The sequence below is a fragment of the Pituophis catenifer genome, unplaced genomic scaffold (genome assembly GCF_029215685.1).
Source record: "Pituophis catenifer annectens isolate HBS135680 unplaced genomic scaffold, rPitCat1.0.hap2 SCAF_4, whole genome shotgun sequence".
NCBI lineage: Eukaryota > Metazoa > Chordata > Lepidosauria > Squamata > Colubridae > Pituophis > Pituophis catenifer.
Genome location: NW_027256884.1, coordinates 103,794,474 through 103,807,759, shown reverse-complemented (window position 1 = coordinate 103,807,759; position 13,286 = coordinate 103,794,474).

Sequence of the window (13,286 nt, the reverse complement as noted above, 5' to 3'; positions counted from 1 at the left end):
CCTGCCAATGGCTAAGAGCAGGGAAGTTGAAGAAAGAGACAGACTAATTCTGGCTACACAAGACCAAGCCATAAGAACAAATGATATGAAGAATTGCAATGAAGCTTCTTCTGCAAAGAAGCTGAAGAAACAGTGGACCACCTAGTTAGCCATTGCAAGAAAATCACAAAGAACTGCAAGACAAAATAGCAACAATGGTGCATTGGAAGATTTCCAAGAAATTCCACTTATCTGCAAGCAAGAACTGATGGGACCACAAAGTAGACAAAATAATAGAAAATGAAGAAGTTAAAATGGTCTGGAACTTTGGAATTCAAAGAGACAAGCACTTGCCACATAACATCACATATTTAACCATTCTCAATAAGAAATAATAATAACAAAAATGACTGGATAGTGAACCAGCACCCAGGGAAAGTAGAAAAGAAAAGAAAGAATTGGGGGGAAAAAATCACAAAACACAAAGACCTCCAGTTGTATAACAACTGTGGCAAAAGAAAACAAAAATAGCACAATTACTAATAGCTGGCCTGGGTGCAATCCTAAAACATCTGAAACATTACTTGAATATCATCAGCATTGACAAAATTACCACCAGTCAATTGCAAAAAGCAGTTTCACTTGCAAAGATATCTTTAATATTATTAAACAACAATATCTGTGGGCAGAGGTGGGATTCACACACTATAGCAACCGGTTCACCCAGCACCGGAAATGTGAGTGCACATGCATACACGCATGCTCCATTCACATGTGCGCCGTCTGCACATGTGTGCGGCATCACAAAATACGGCAATATGCTCACAAATGCTGCGCATGCATGCAATGTCAAACAACACGGCAATTCATTCATGTGTGCCGTCCGCACATGCATGGGGCACCAAAAACACAGCAATATAGGACAGGATTGCACCCGGGCGGGTGGGCCACCTGCAGGTTGCCACTACCAATTCGCCCAAACTGGTCTGAACCAGCTGAATACCACCTCTGTCTGTGTGTCACTGGTCCTTGGGTAGGACTCAGTAGGTGGACAAAAATACCAAAGCCAGTCTAAACATCTGGCTGACTATGAAACCAACCATAATATTTTCTTAAATATATATGTTATCTCATTCCCAGTGATTCTGGGAAGTTATACTTAAAAACAAAGAAAAACACCAAAATATGACAGTAAAAGACAAAAGAACAAAGATTGGAAAGAAAACAAACCTAGATGGGAACAAAGAAAAGAAAGAAAAAGGGTATAATTTATCTTCACCTAAAACCTAGTCCTTTAAAATACCCATGGTGGGGGGGACATTTAAAACTCAGGAGGAACCTCATTCCTGAGGTAGGCAATACTAAACAAAAGGCACTTCTGAGATCCTGATACAGTAGATGATATTATTTATGTGAAATGTGTCAATACTGCCAGATCAAACTATCTGGACCAGTGGTGGGATTCAACATTTTTTACGACCGGTTCTGTGGGTGTATCTTGGTGGGTGTGGCATGGCTTGGTGGGAGTGGCCTGGTGGGCATGGCAGGGGAAGGATACTGTAAAATCTCCATTCCCTCCCCACTCCAGGGGAAGGTTACTGCAAAATCCCCATTTCCTCCCGATCAGCTGGGACTCGGGAGGCAGAGAATAGATAGGGGTGGGGCCAGTCAGAGGTGGTATTTACTGGTTCTCCAAACTATTCAAAATTTCCGCAACTGGTTCTCCAGAACAGGTCAGAACCTGCTGAATACCACCTCTGATCTGGACGGATTCATGAAACATTACCACTAATTACATAAGCACCAGCGAATGAATTCTGGAATGGCAACATAAAGCATACTGAATGCTTTATGGAAAAAAAGCATACATTTTCAGCATACTGAAAATGAGATGGAAAAAATGTCTAAAATTTTCTTAAATTATGGTACCAAAGTGGCTACTTTAATGCAACCAGTAATCCAGACAAATACTAGACTGCAGCAAAAAGGCTAAACCTTATGCTAACTTGTTGCCATCCAGTGCTGATGAGGATTTTTGCAGCCCAGATATAGGTTTAAATTCTATGCTTTTTCTTCTAATTGTTGTTTACTTCACAGAAAACAAAAATAAAAATCCAAGGTTAGTGCAGTATAGGAACATATTATTTCCTGCCTCCTTTATTGTTATATTGTTTCGAAGAAATTCAAGACAAGTAATACATTTAAATTTAAAATATGAATTGCCTCTGTGACATAAGGTTTTTAATCTGTACCCATAGTCTGACTCTATTATATAAACCAAATTTTCCTTACTTTTATTTATTTATCAAATGTATATATAACTATGTTGCACGTGAAGGCACATTTATAACTTCATTTTGAATTGATAATAAGAATTCTTGCCATTTTATCATGGGGACTGCTGGAGATTTCATATCTGGATTACAAAAAAGAGAAGGCAATAGTAATTGGCAGTAAAGTGCTCAGTCTTTGCTCTTTCTTGTGATTATCTTGTCAAATTAAGATTTAACAATACGTATCTTCTCAGTCTGCACTTGAAGTGATTATGGAGGACCTGACACTTCATAGGCAGGCAATACCCTTCAGAGTAGAAACTCATGGGCTTTTCTTTCTATTTTCTTCAGTGGGATACAACAGTTGTTGCCCATACAGATAAAAAGTTAATTCAAATTTCCTTTGAGAGCAGAAATAATTTTACTTATTTTTAGTCAGAATTTACTTAACAAAAACAATCATAAAAACACCACAAAAATAAAAGAAGAAAATAATGCATAAGAGAGGAAATAATGCATAATAATGCATAATTGGAGAGCTGCGGTGGCGCAGTGGTTAGCATGCAGTACTGCAGGCTCCTTCTACTGACTGCCGGCTGCCTGCAATTTGGCAGTTCAAATCTTGCTAGGCTCAAGGTTGACTCAACCTTCCATCCTTCCAAGGTGGGTAAACTGAGGACCCAGATTGTTGGGGGCAATATGCTGACTCTGTAAACTGCTTAGATAGGGCTGTAAAAGGCACTGTGAAGCGGTATGTAAGTGCTATTGCTATTGGATACCATATTCTAATTCATAAATTCCAATTTGTGTTTTAGTATAATCTCGTATCCCTCCCCCCTCTCTCTCCTTCTTTCTCTCCATCTCTATCTCTTTCTCTCTCTCCATGTAATCATGGCCTGTATGTGCTTAAGAGAGTCTGTTTCATGAGTACTCACTATTATGTCTGCATGGATAGCTAACTGTGTAAAACATTTTCAGGACATTGTAATAGATTTTAACCTTTGAATTAGGGCTTCTGGCAGAGTTTGCTATCTGTGTTCTATATCTTTTGCCTGTTCATATCAGGCATATACCAGCGTGAACTAACTTCCAAATATTATCTGGTTTCTCAAATGTTAAAAATGTTGCAGCCTTTTTTGACTAGGTTCTTGTGTATTTCTGTCAATGACATCTTCCTTACTTTCTTCCATTTATTTTTATTCAGTGTGGAGTTGGTGAATGTGATCGCAGCACAAAGGTTGTGAAAATGCCTTGCCCATTATGGTCCTTGACCCACTAAAATATGTTAAATGGGGACCTTGATAGTTTACAAGTTATCTATTCCTGATATAGGAAGTATTTTTCCATATTAAACTAAAAAGATAAATTAAATTAAAAATACCTTTGCTTCTTGTTTGCTATCTTTGCTTCTTGGCAGGAGCAAGGATGAAAACACCTGTTGGAAATTACATAAATCAGGCATGCTAAATTAACACACTTCAATTTGCATAATCACCACATCAATTTGCATGTTATATAAAATGCATTGCTTAGTTTTGAAATGTGAAAAGGGTATATGCATCAACCTTTTGATTTAACATTGTATGTTTATTTAAGAGTAAAAGCAGTAAAGAAAGAAGAAAAAGCTTCTGATTTCTTTTGCAGCAAATATAAGTACAATGCCAACATTTGTTTACTCTATGATTACAAAAAAGCTATTTTTTCTCTATTATGCAGTTTTTTTTTCTAATCATCAAACCACAGATCATAACTGTATTTTTCCTGTTTTATGCCAAAAGTCTATAAGGGATTTCCAGTCAGCCATAAATATAGATCTTGGCAGTGGTGGGCTCCAATTTTTTTTAACAACCAGTTCTCTGCCCTAATGACTGGCTGGGTGGGCCTGGCTGGGTGGGTCATGTGACTGAGTGGGCGTGGCCAACTCTACATCACTTGTGTGGATGGTACCTGTATTGGACAGGCAGAGTTGGGGAGGGAATCCAGAGATCTCCGGGGGTGGGGGGCAGGAGGAAAGAAAGATCCAACCTCTGTGTGTATGTGAGAGAGAGAGAGTGTGTGAGAGAGAGAGACTACATCAAGCTAGACTGGGAAAGCTGACTGCGAGAGGAAGAGAAAAGTGGTAGGTTGTCCCCGGTTTGCACCAGTTCTATAGAACTGGTAGAAAAAACAGCGGGAGGCTCTGCCTACTGACCCTGACATCATCAAAACACTTCTGTGCATGCACAGAAGAGTGTGTAGCCCCGCTATGAACTGGTAGTAAAGGTAAGTAGAACCCACCCCTCGAAGAGAAGCTGGCTAAATTGGACTCAGACGCTTCCCGGGTCCCTTCATCCCAGAAGCAGCAACCTCGCACTCTCCCCACTCTGCTAGACCCTTCTTTGCACAGGATCACCCAGCAGTGGAGATGGAGACAGAGAAGGGGGCAATGGCGGCCACTAGCACTGAGGGGATAGTGCCACATAGAAACAGGAGCACACAGAAATGCCACTCCTTTCTCCCTCTCTATCTGCATTGCTGGGTGATCCTGTGTAAAGAAGGGGGCTAGCAGAGAGGGGAAGGATGCGAGGTTGCTGTTTCTGAGATGAGGGGACCTGGAAGACGTCTGGGTCCAGCTCACCTGGCTTCTCTTCCTCCCATAGCCAGCTTTTGGGGGCATTTTGGGGGCGTTTTCAGGCCATTATTCTGGCTGTTTTTGGACCAAAAAATGGCCTGAAAATGGCCCAGAAAACGTTCTGAAAAATGGTTTCCAGGCTGGTTTTTTGGCTGATTTCAAGTCTTTTTGGGGGGCATTTTTAGGCGTTTTTCAGGCTGATTTTGGTCCATAAAACAGCCTGGAAACAGCCTGGAAAATGGCCTGAAAAACAGCCTGTATTTTGGGCATTTTGGGGCTGTTTTCAGGCCATTTTTTACCTGAAAAATGTCCAAAACCAGGCCTGAAGATGGCTTGAAAATGGCTGAAAAATGGCCTGTTTAGTGGGCATTTTTCAGCCCCTTTTCAGGCTGTTTTTCATGTTATTTTCAGGCTGTTTTTCAGGCTGATTTTGACCAGAAAAATGGCTGGAAAAACAGCTGGAAAACAGCTCAAAAAATGGCCAAAAGTGGCCCAAAAAAATGGACAGGCGGGACCAGTCGGTGGTCTGATTTGCCGGTTCTCCAAACTGAGCAGAATTGGAACAACTGGTTTGGGCGAACCAGTCCAAACTGGCAGCAGCCCACCTCTGATCTTGGGGCTTTTTTCCCCTCTGTTCAAAGAAGTGAACAGAGCCATCTCCACACATTCCATCACCTTTATCAACCATTGTGGAAAGTGTTAAACCTTTCCATTTCTGAGCATATAATAGTCTTGACTATTATGTATTATTTCTGTCATATTGTCTTTCTTTGCTGCTTGCTGAAATAAGTTTCCAGGGCAATATTTTTCGAGGCAGAATTGGAAAATATACTTTAAAGAAACTAAACAACAACAACAACAAAAAAAAAACCTACCAGATATGACAAGTTGTTTTTTTAATGGGTGGGTTTTTTATTTTTTTTCCTTTTGTTTTTCAAGGTATACAATATGAGAGGATTAGAAAAGAATCAAAAACACAGTATATAAACACTATATTAAACTCAGAGCAGTATAATGGTTGGTGTGCAAGCTTGGGATAAAAATATATTACAAATAAAGCTTTTAGAAGCTTTTCTAAACCAAAATATTTTAAGCATTTTCAGAGTCATTTTTGAAAAAGAAAACTCTATAATCGAAGACTGTGTTTGAACTGCTCTTAAAAATGTGTTAACCAAATGCATTTTCCTGCCTGATAGGCAATTACAAATCATTAGGAATATTGGAACATCCTTTCTCTATTGGTTAGCTGTCCCATTATTCATCATAAATAGCAATTATGTAAACAGGTACACAATGCAATGACAGAGTGCATATTTCTTATGCTGAAAGACTCTGATTGGAACCCAGGCATCTCCAGAGCTAAGAATTCCTCTTCTGAGTACCTCTAAAGAACTTTTCCAAGTGAGTGTTGCCACAATGTAAAAAAGATGTTGAGACTCTAGAAAGAGTGAAGAGAAGAGCAACAAAGATAGATAATTAGGGGACTGGAGGTTAAAGTATATATAGAACTGTTGCTAGAACTGGGTATGTCTAGTTTGATGAAAAGAAGGGTGACATGATAGCAGTGTTCCAATATCTCAGGGGTTGCCACAAAGAAAAGGGAGTCAAGCTACTCTCCAAAGCACCTGAGGACAGGACAAAAAGCAATGGGTGGAAACTAATCAAGGAGAGAAGCAATCTAGAACTAAGAAGAAATTTCCTGACAGTTAGAACAATTAATCAGTTAGAACTTGCCTCCGGAAGTTGTAAATGTTCCAACACTGGAAGTTTTTAAGAAGAGATTGGTTAACCATTTGTCTGAAGTGGTGTAGGATTTCTTGCTTAAGCAGGAGGTTGGACTAGAAGACCTCCAATGTCCCTTCCAACCCTTCTATTCTATTCTATTCTATTCTATTCTATTCTATTCTATTCTATTCTATTCTATTCTATTCTATTCTATTCTATTCTATTCTGTATAAGAGGCTATGAGCAAAGTAGAACAATGGTTGAATACACATTAAACCTCTTCCCAACTTCATCCACTTGCCTACTTGATTGAACAGAATGTGTATTGACAAGTCCCATCATCTAGTGAATTGTAGTCAGAAGGATCTAGGCAGTGGTCTTTTTCTGGTATGGCCCCCTGTGCTGTGAAATCTTCTCTCCCTCCCTCTAAGATGAGGATGGCCTCATCACTTTCAGGCTTTCTATGGTCCCTTAAGACATGGTTATGCCAGCAGGCCTGGGCAACCCAGGGAATAGGTAAACTGATAAGGAAGCATTATTAATAATACCCCTTCACCTATTAAATTTGTTTTTACTGTTTTTATGATTTTTAGTGTTTTAATTTTTATTATTGGTAATGACAATTGTACCTTACCCAGAGTCACTTGCTTGCAAGATAGGTGGCTGTATAAGTTAGATAAATAAACAAACAATAAATAGTTAAACTTATTAAGCAATTTTATATTTTGCTGGGTTCTTGGGAGTTTCATATGTATACATTGGAAGCAGTAGTTTTTCTGAAAGCTTTATTCCATTCACCTTAGAGCTGGGGTGTCAAACTCGGGACGTCATGTTGTTGTCACGTGATGTATCACAACTTTTTTCCCTTTGCTAAACCGGAGTAGCACATGATGCATGCAGTCTGCGGGCCATGAGTTTGACACTCCTGTCTCAGAGGTATATTGCCATGAAAAAGTTTGTTATTGATATAAAGATAATGTGTGCATATGAGTGAGGTGATTAACTTAGTATTGTGATAGCATAATGCCAGCTCCAGACTGATGTTCATTCACTGTGATATCACACAGATATTAAGGGGTGGAGCTTGTGTCTCAGTATTCTGATGCTCATTTTGTCAGTTTTAAAATAGATCCATTATCTACAATTAATCTTTATTTGCAAGTCATGGCAGATTTCAAAATCCCTTATTATATAAAGTCAGGATATTTCATAAAATATTAATCTTATGCTGAAATTGCTCCTCTAATTTCCCTTGCAAAACAAGCTTCTGTTCATCTACACATTCTCAAGGTGTTTTAATTTTTTTTTTAAAAAAAAATCTCTCTTAATTGCTTTTCTCTTACCTTCTTGTTACAAGAAAGACAATATTGTTGCTGTATTATTTTTCATAACTGTCCATCACATTGAAAAATGATTCTTCTTGGGACTATGTCATCTCCTCCTCCTCCTCCTCCTCCTCCTCCTCCTCCTCCTCCTCCTCCTCCTCCTCCTCCTCCTCCTCCTCCTCCTCCTCCTCCTCCTCCTCCTCTTCGGTTTTACATTTATGTAATGAAGCATTATTATATTGGCATTTTATTTGCTTTTGACAGAAGCCACACACAATGGTTTTAGGGGATGGATTATAAAAACGCAAGAGATGTTTGTGGCATGATTGGTACAGTATCATGTTGCTTACGTATGTAAATTAATATCAAACCCATGTACAAAAGACTGAGGCTTTGATTTTACTGCCCAACTTTCATCCTGAATTTTATTATCCCTCCCACTTCTACCACAGGCCATTTAGAAGGTTGACATGAAGAACCTCAATTCAAAGATCCCTGTCCTTATCAGTTACCGTTAGCTCAGAATCTTTTAATATATATTTGAAATTTGGGGATGGCAGTGGTATGTTTTTGGAGATAATCTGGTTTGCTTTGCATTGACTTACAATTAACTGTGGTTGCTACTTTAAAGTCTGCTCTCCCACATATCTTTTTGGAACACTTCACAATCCTGTTTTGATTGCATTGCCATGAGCAGTTTAATAACATCAGTAAGCTTGGCTATCTTGTTGCTCAACATTAACTCTATATAGACTACTTAGAAGTTGTATCTGTGTTAAATTATTTAAGCCCTTTAGGTATCCTTCTGTGGATACTGTTAAATCAGACAGTTTATTTATTTTGAATTTTTATTAGATTTATAACTCCATCTATTGTTACCTTTATTTTCTTTGTTCATCTGATTCCTCTCCTGAAAAAGACAATGCTAATGTAGGCATATATCCTGTATCCTCAGCAATGAAAAAAGAAGCAATTAACTTGCAGTTTTCTGCAAATTTCCCAGTAATTTTCAGTAATTTCCAGAAGCTCAATAGCCAGTTTCCTGATTTAAACATACCTTCTTTCTACTTTTTTCTGTCTTAATGTTTTTACCGTATGCCTCTCCAAGTCTTTTATACTTGCCTCCCCCAATTTCTTGCCTCTAAATGATTGCTTGCCTCCAATAGTTTTGCTGATCCTGCTTGTTAATCTCTCTGATGTCCTCTCCAACTTTGGGCCACCTTTTCTAATGTGGAGTATATATTCTACCAGAGCAATTTTAAATAATCTCTAAGCTTTTGAAAAGATTTGACCTTCTTGACTCCTACTTTCAACTTTCTTTTTCCAATCCTCTCATTTTTTGGAAGTTTGCTCTTTTGAAGTCAAGAGTAATTATGTTTGACTTTGAATTGTGTAGGCTAGCAAAGAAATGTTTGCACAGTAGAAGTTAGGGCATTCATATAAAACTCTCAGCCAACTCATAAATCAGGTAAGGCAAGAAACCTATTCTCCACCCATGAAAATTTCAATGAGATGTTATCCTTGGAAAAAATAATCTGGACCAATTTGTTTTTCTCCATTTTGACCAAAGCATAGGGAGAAGGAGGAAAATAAAGCATTCATGAAAACATGCAGTATGACTTTCAAAGTTGCAGGATGAGTCATCCATGCAGGACTTTGGAGGGTCTTCGTTTTTAAAAAGTTTTCAGGTGTAAAAACAGGCATATTCAATAACATCAAAGAACATGAAAGACAATCCAAATATGAGAACTGTATATGAGATTTCCCTTCAGATACTTTCCAGAACATATGCACAAACATAGAAAAAAAAAACATTTCATCTATAGTTTAATTATTGGATAAGATTAATAATTAATCAAATATAGAAAATTGCCTAGAGAAAGCATTAGAAACCAAAAAGTTTCTGGGAAGAAAAAGCTTGTGAGCTAAAGTAAAAACCTTCTACCTTATTCTAAGACTGACCTTGATATCTACTGACACTGTATTAGTGGATCTCCAAACTAGCAGCACTATAACACCTGGGTGTTAAAATAATAAATTCCTTGTTAAAGTTTTAGAAAGGCAGGCCTCTGGAAAGTGATAGAAAAGTTGTTTAAAAAGCCGCTGTACAGATAATTCCAGTTATTGGGAGAATGGTTTTATCTATATAAACCTATCCCAGAAATATACATCGAGAAAGAAATTCATCCAAGATTATTTAATAATTTGAGAGAGAAGATGGTGTAATTTCAAGTTATCTGATCACAAATATCTGTCAGACATAAGGTATGAATTATAAAGTGACTTGTATATTAGAAAAAGTTTAAAATTGACTTATTTCACTCTATGAAATGGGCAATGCAGTCATTCTGTCTTGCATTTGATTAAGATAAACCTCTTAATAATTTACTATACATTGAAAATGGATAATTATATGATTGTGTAAATAGTATGATATGCTGAATTTACTAGTAATCTTTGGATATTTTTAAGGATGCTTTAATATGATAAAAGTACATATTCAGAAAAAAAGAGAACAATGCCTTTTGCCTTCATTAATGATTTAGTATAAATATCATGAGTCTAAGATTTTAAGAGAGTAATTTCAAAGGAAGTTTGGCAATGTTTTCCAAAAATTCCAATTATGTCTATATAGTTAAACCAATGGCTTAACTAAAACCAAGAAAAAGGCAGCTAATTTGAATACAGAATATTTGATTTTATGTATTCAAGTTATAGAAACTTAAGTCAGAAATATGGCATGCATATAACTGGATATACTAGCAGTTTCAGCCAAAATCTGATCCTCATTTGAGATTTACAGGTGAAACAACATGATTTCAATTATAATTTGAACTTTGAAGGCATAAGATTTGATTTTAAATTATTTTAAGATTTGATAAAATGATTAAAGATTCAGCTATATGGCATAATGGAAAAACAGCAAAATGCTTGCAGCAGCTTTGTATTTTGGCAAACTGGAATACAAATGACAGAAATAATAGAACTTTTAGAGGTCATTACCCCTTCAAAATTTAAGCCATATACTTTCAAGGGTTGCAGTACTTAATATACTTTTACAACCTTATGTCTGCTTCCTTTAAGAAAGAGACAGCTATTATTTCATTTCATTAAATTCATTAATTTTATGGGTTCTCAGCAACTTACAAAATATAATACTAAATTAGAAAAACCACCTTCTTCAATCATATGTTGTAATGGTTTGACAGACTTATTGATATGGCTGATTAGCAAATTTAGCCCCTTATGGAAAGGGTGAATTTTATGCTCCTTGTGCAACATTTTAAAAAGTGCAAAAAGTCTCACTACTGTGATACTACTATTTCATATCATTTTACACACATATACACACAGAAAGAAGGGGGGGGGAGATGTATTTTAAATCCAACAGCATGCACAATTTGTCAGACTCACACATTGAATAAGTCCCTCTTTGCTCTCCCTTCCATTAGGAAAAAACTGCCTAAAAATAATAGGATAACTGAATAACAATATTCCAAATATACCAAGAGGCATGGTTTCGGAATTTTGAATTCTTCATTGGATGGCTGCTCATGTCAATATCAGACAAATGCATCACACAAAGAACTCAGCCATCCTCAACTTTGTCCCTACATGGAAAGAAACTTCAATAATGTTTGAAATTCTGCCTGGCCAGATAATCCATCAAAACTGAATTGCTTTGAATCTCTCCTAAAATATTCAAAGGCACCTGATTTGATTCAAAGCTTCAAATCAATTTGAAGGTTTGATTGAAATAGGTGATTCAATTCTATATCTTTCACAGAGAATCACCCATTCAAAACGTCTACAGAGTCCTAGAATATAAGGCTATATATAAAGTCCTTTAAAATCCACATAAATGATGTTGTTGTTGTTGTTTGGAATCTGCTGGTGAATCTCAATATTCTAGAGTGCTCTTCCCCCAGATGTGGGTTCATTTCCCAGGATTTCCAGTCAGTTATGCCATAATAATTCTGATAGTTAATGTTCACACATTTCAAGGGCAGGCAGCATGAGGAAAGCTGGAGTGTTCCTGATGTAGCATATATCTCCTGCAGTCTTATGCTGATAGAGGTTACAACCTGCCCTGTTTGGTTGATATCAGGTTACATATCACTGCTCTCAAACATGTCTATCTGCAAGTGAGCCATCAATAACTGGCAGCTATTTTTGGAAGATAGCTGCAATACCAGTGAGTCTTTGTTTAATGCAATTCATTTGCTCATCATGCAGAGGTTGTGTTAGCTTTCTTGATGCTATTCTATGGTTTACAAATTCTTGTTTTGACTATTCAGAATGTAAAACAGGAAATTATATTTCATAGGTGAAATGAAAACAGAAAGCAATAATCTCTAACAATTCAGAACACAGAAGCTAGTGTTCCTAAAAAGTCCACTGCTTTTCTTTAATTGATTCAGTTTCTCAGGATTTGTTTTTGTCTTCATTAATGCAGGGTTTTTCAATTGTGCAATTGTGGTAAATTGTTGAAACTTTCTAACATAAAACAAATAAAAGACTTATGACACATTCCTAACTAAATTTAAATTAAAATAAATATATGTGATGTTCTACTTTCATGGTCTTTTTTTCTCCTTCCTTCCTGGCTTTGAAAAATGTGTTATAATACATTTATTGTGCATTTAAAAAAATAAAGACAGTCCAGATTTTAACTGAGCCAAGTAAGAAAAGCAGCAGTGCCTATTCACTTACTCCACATCATTGGTCATTTTTCTCTACCAAGAGTGTTTCACTTTGGAGCTGTGATAATTTCATAGGAACTAATATAAGTTGATGATAAAGGCATACTGTAGGCAGGTGTGTGTACTAGGGAAGAAGAGCTGCATCTGACTTCATTCTGATGCAAAATTGAATCATTTTGTCTTCATGGGTGCAACAGGGGTAGGTTCTACTTACCTTTACTACCAGTTTGCAACGGGAGCGCGCATTCACTTCTGTGCATGTGCAGAAGCTATTGCACATGAGCAGACCACCCATGATGATGTCGTGGCAGGTCGGCGGAGTCTCCTACCAGTTTTACTACCAGTTCTATAGAACTGGACCGAACCGGGAGCAACCTACCACTGGGGTGCAACCTTGTATCTTGAAGGATTTCTAGCACTGTTTTTCCAGATGGTGGGATGTCTGGAGTGATCATACAATCAGTGATTATGCAAAATGTTTATTATGCATATCCTCCTGTTTCCAGCTTCTTTGTTAACCAAATATATGCCAAGGTGTGAAAAGCCGTGATGCATTGAATTAACACACGGCAAGATAAAGTATGTTGAAATGTATATGAAAATAAAACAACAGAAGGTAAATTAATTTGCAGGTTGTATATTCCTACATGTTGCTTCCCTTTGCAAAAAT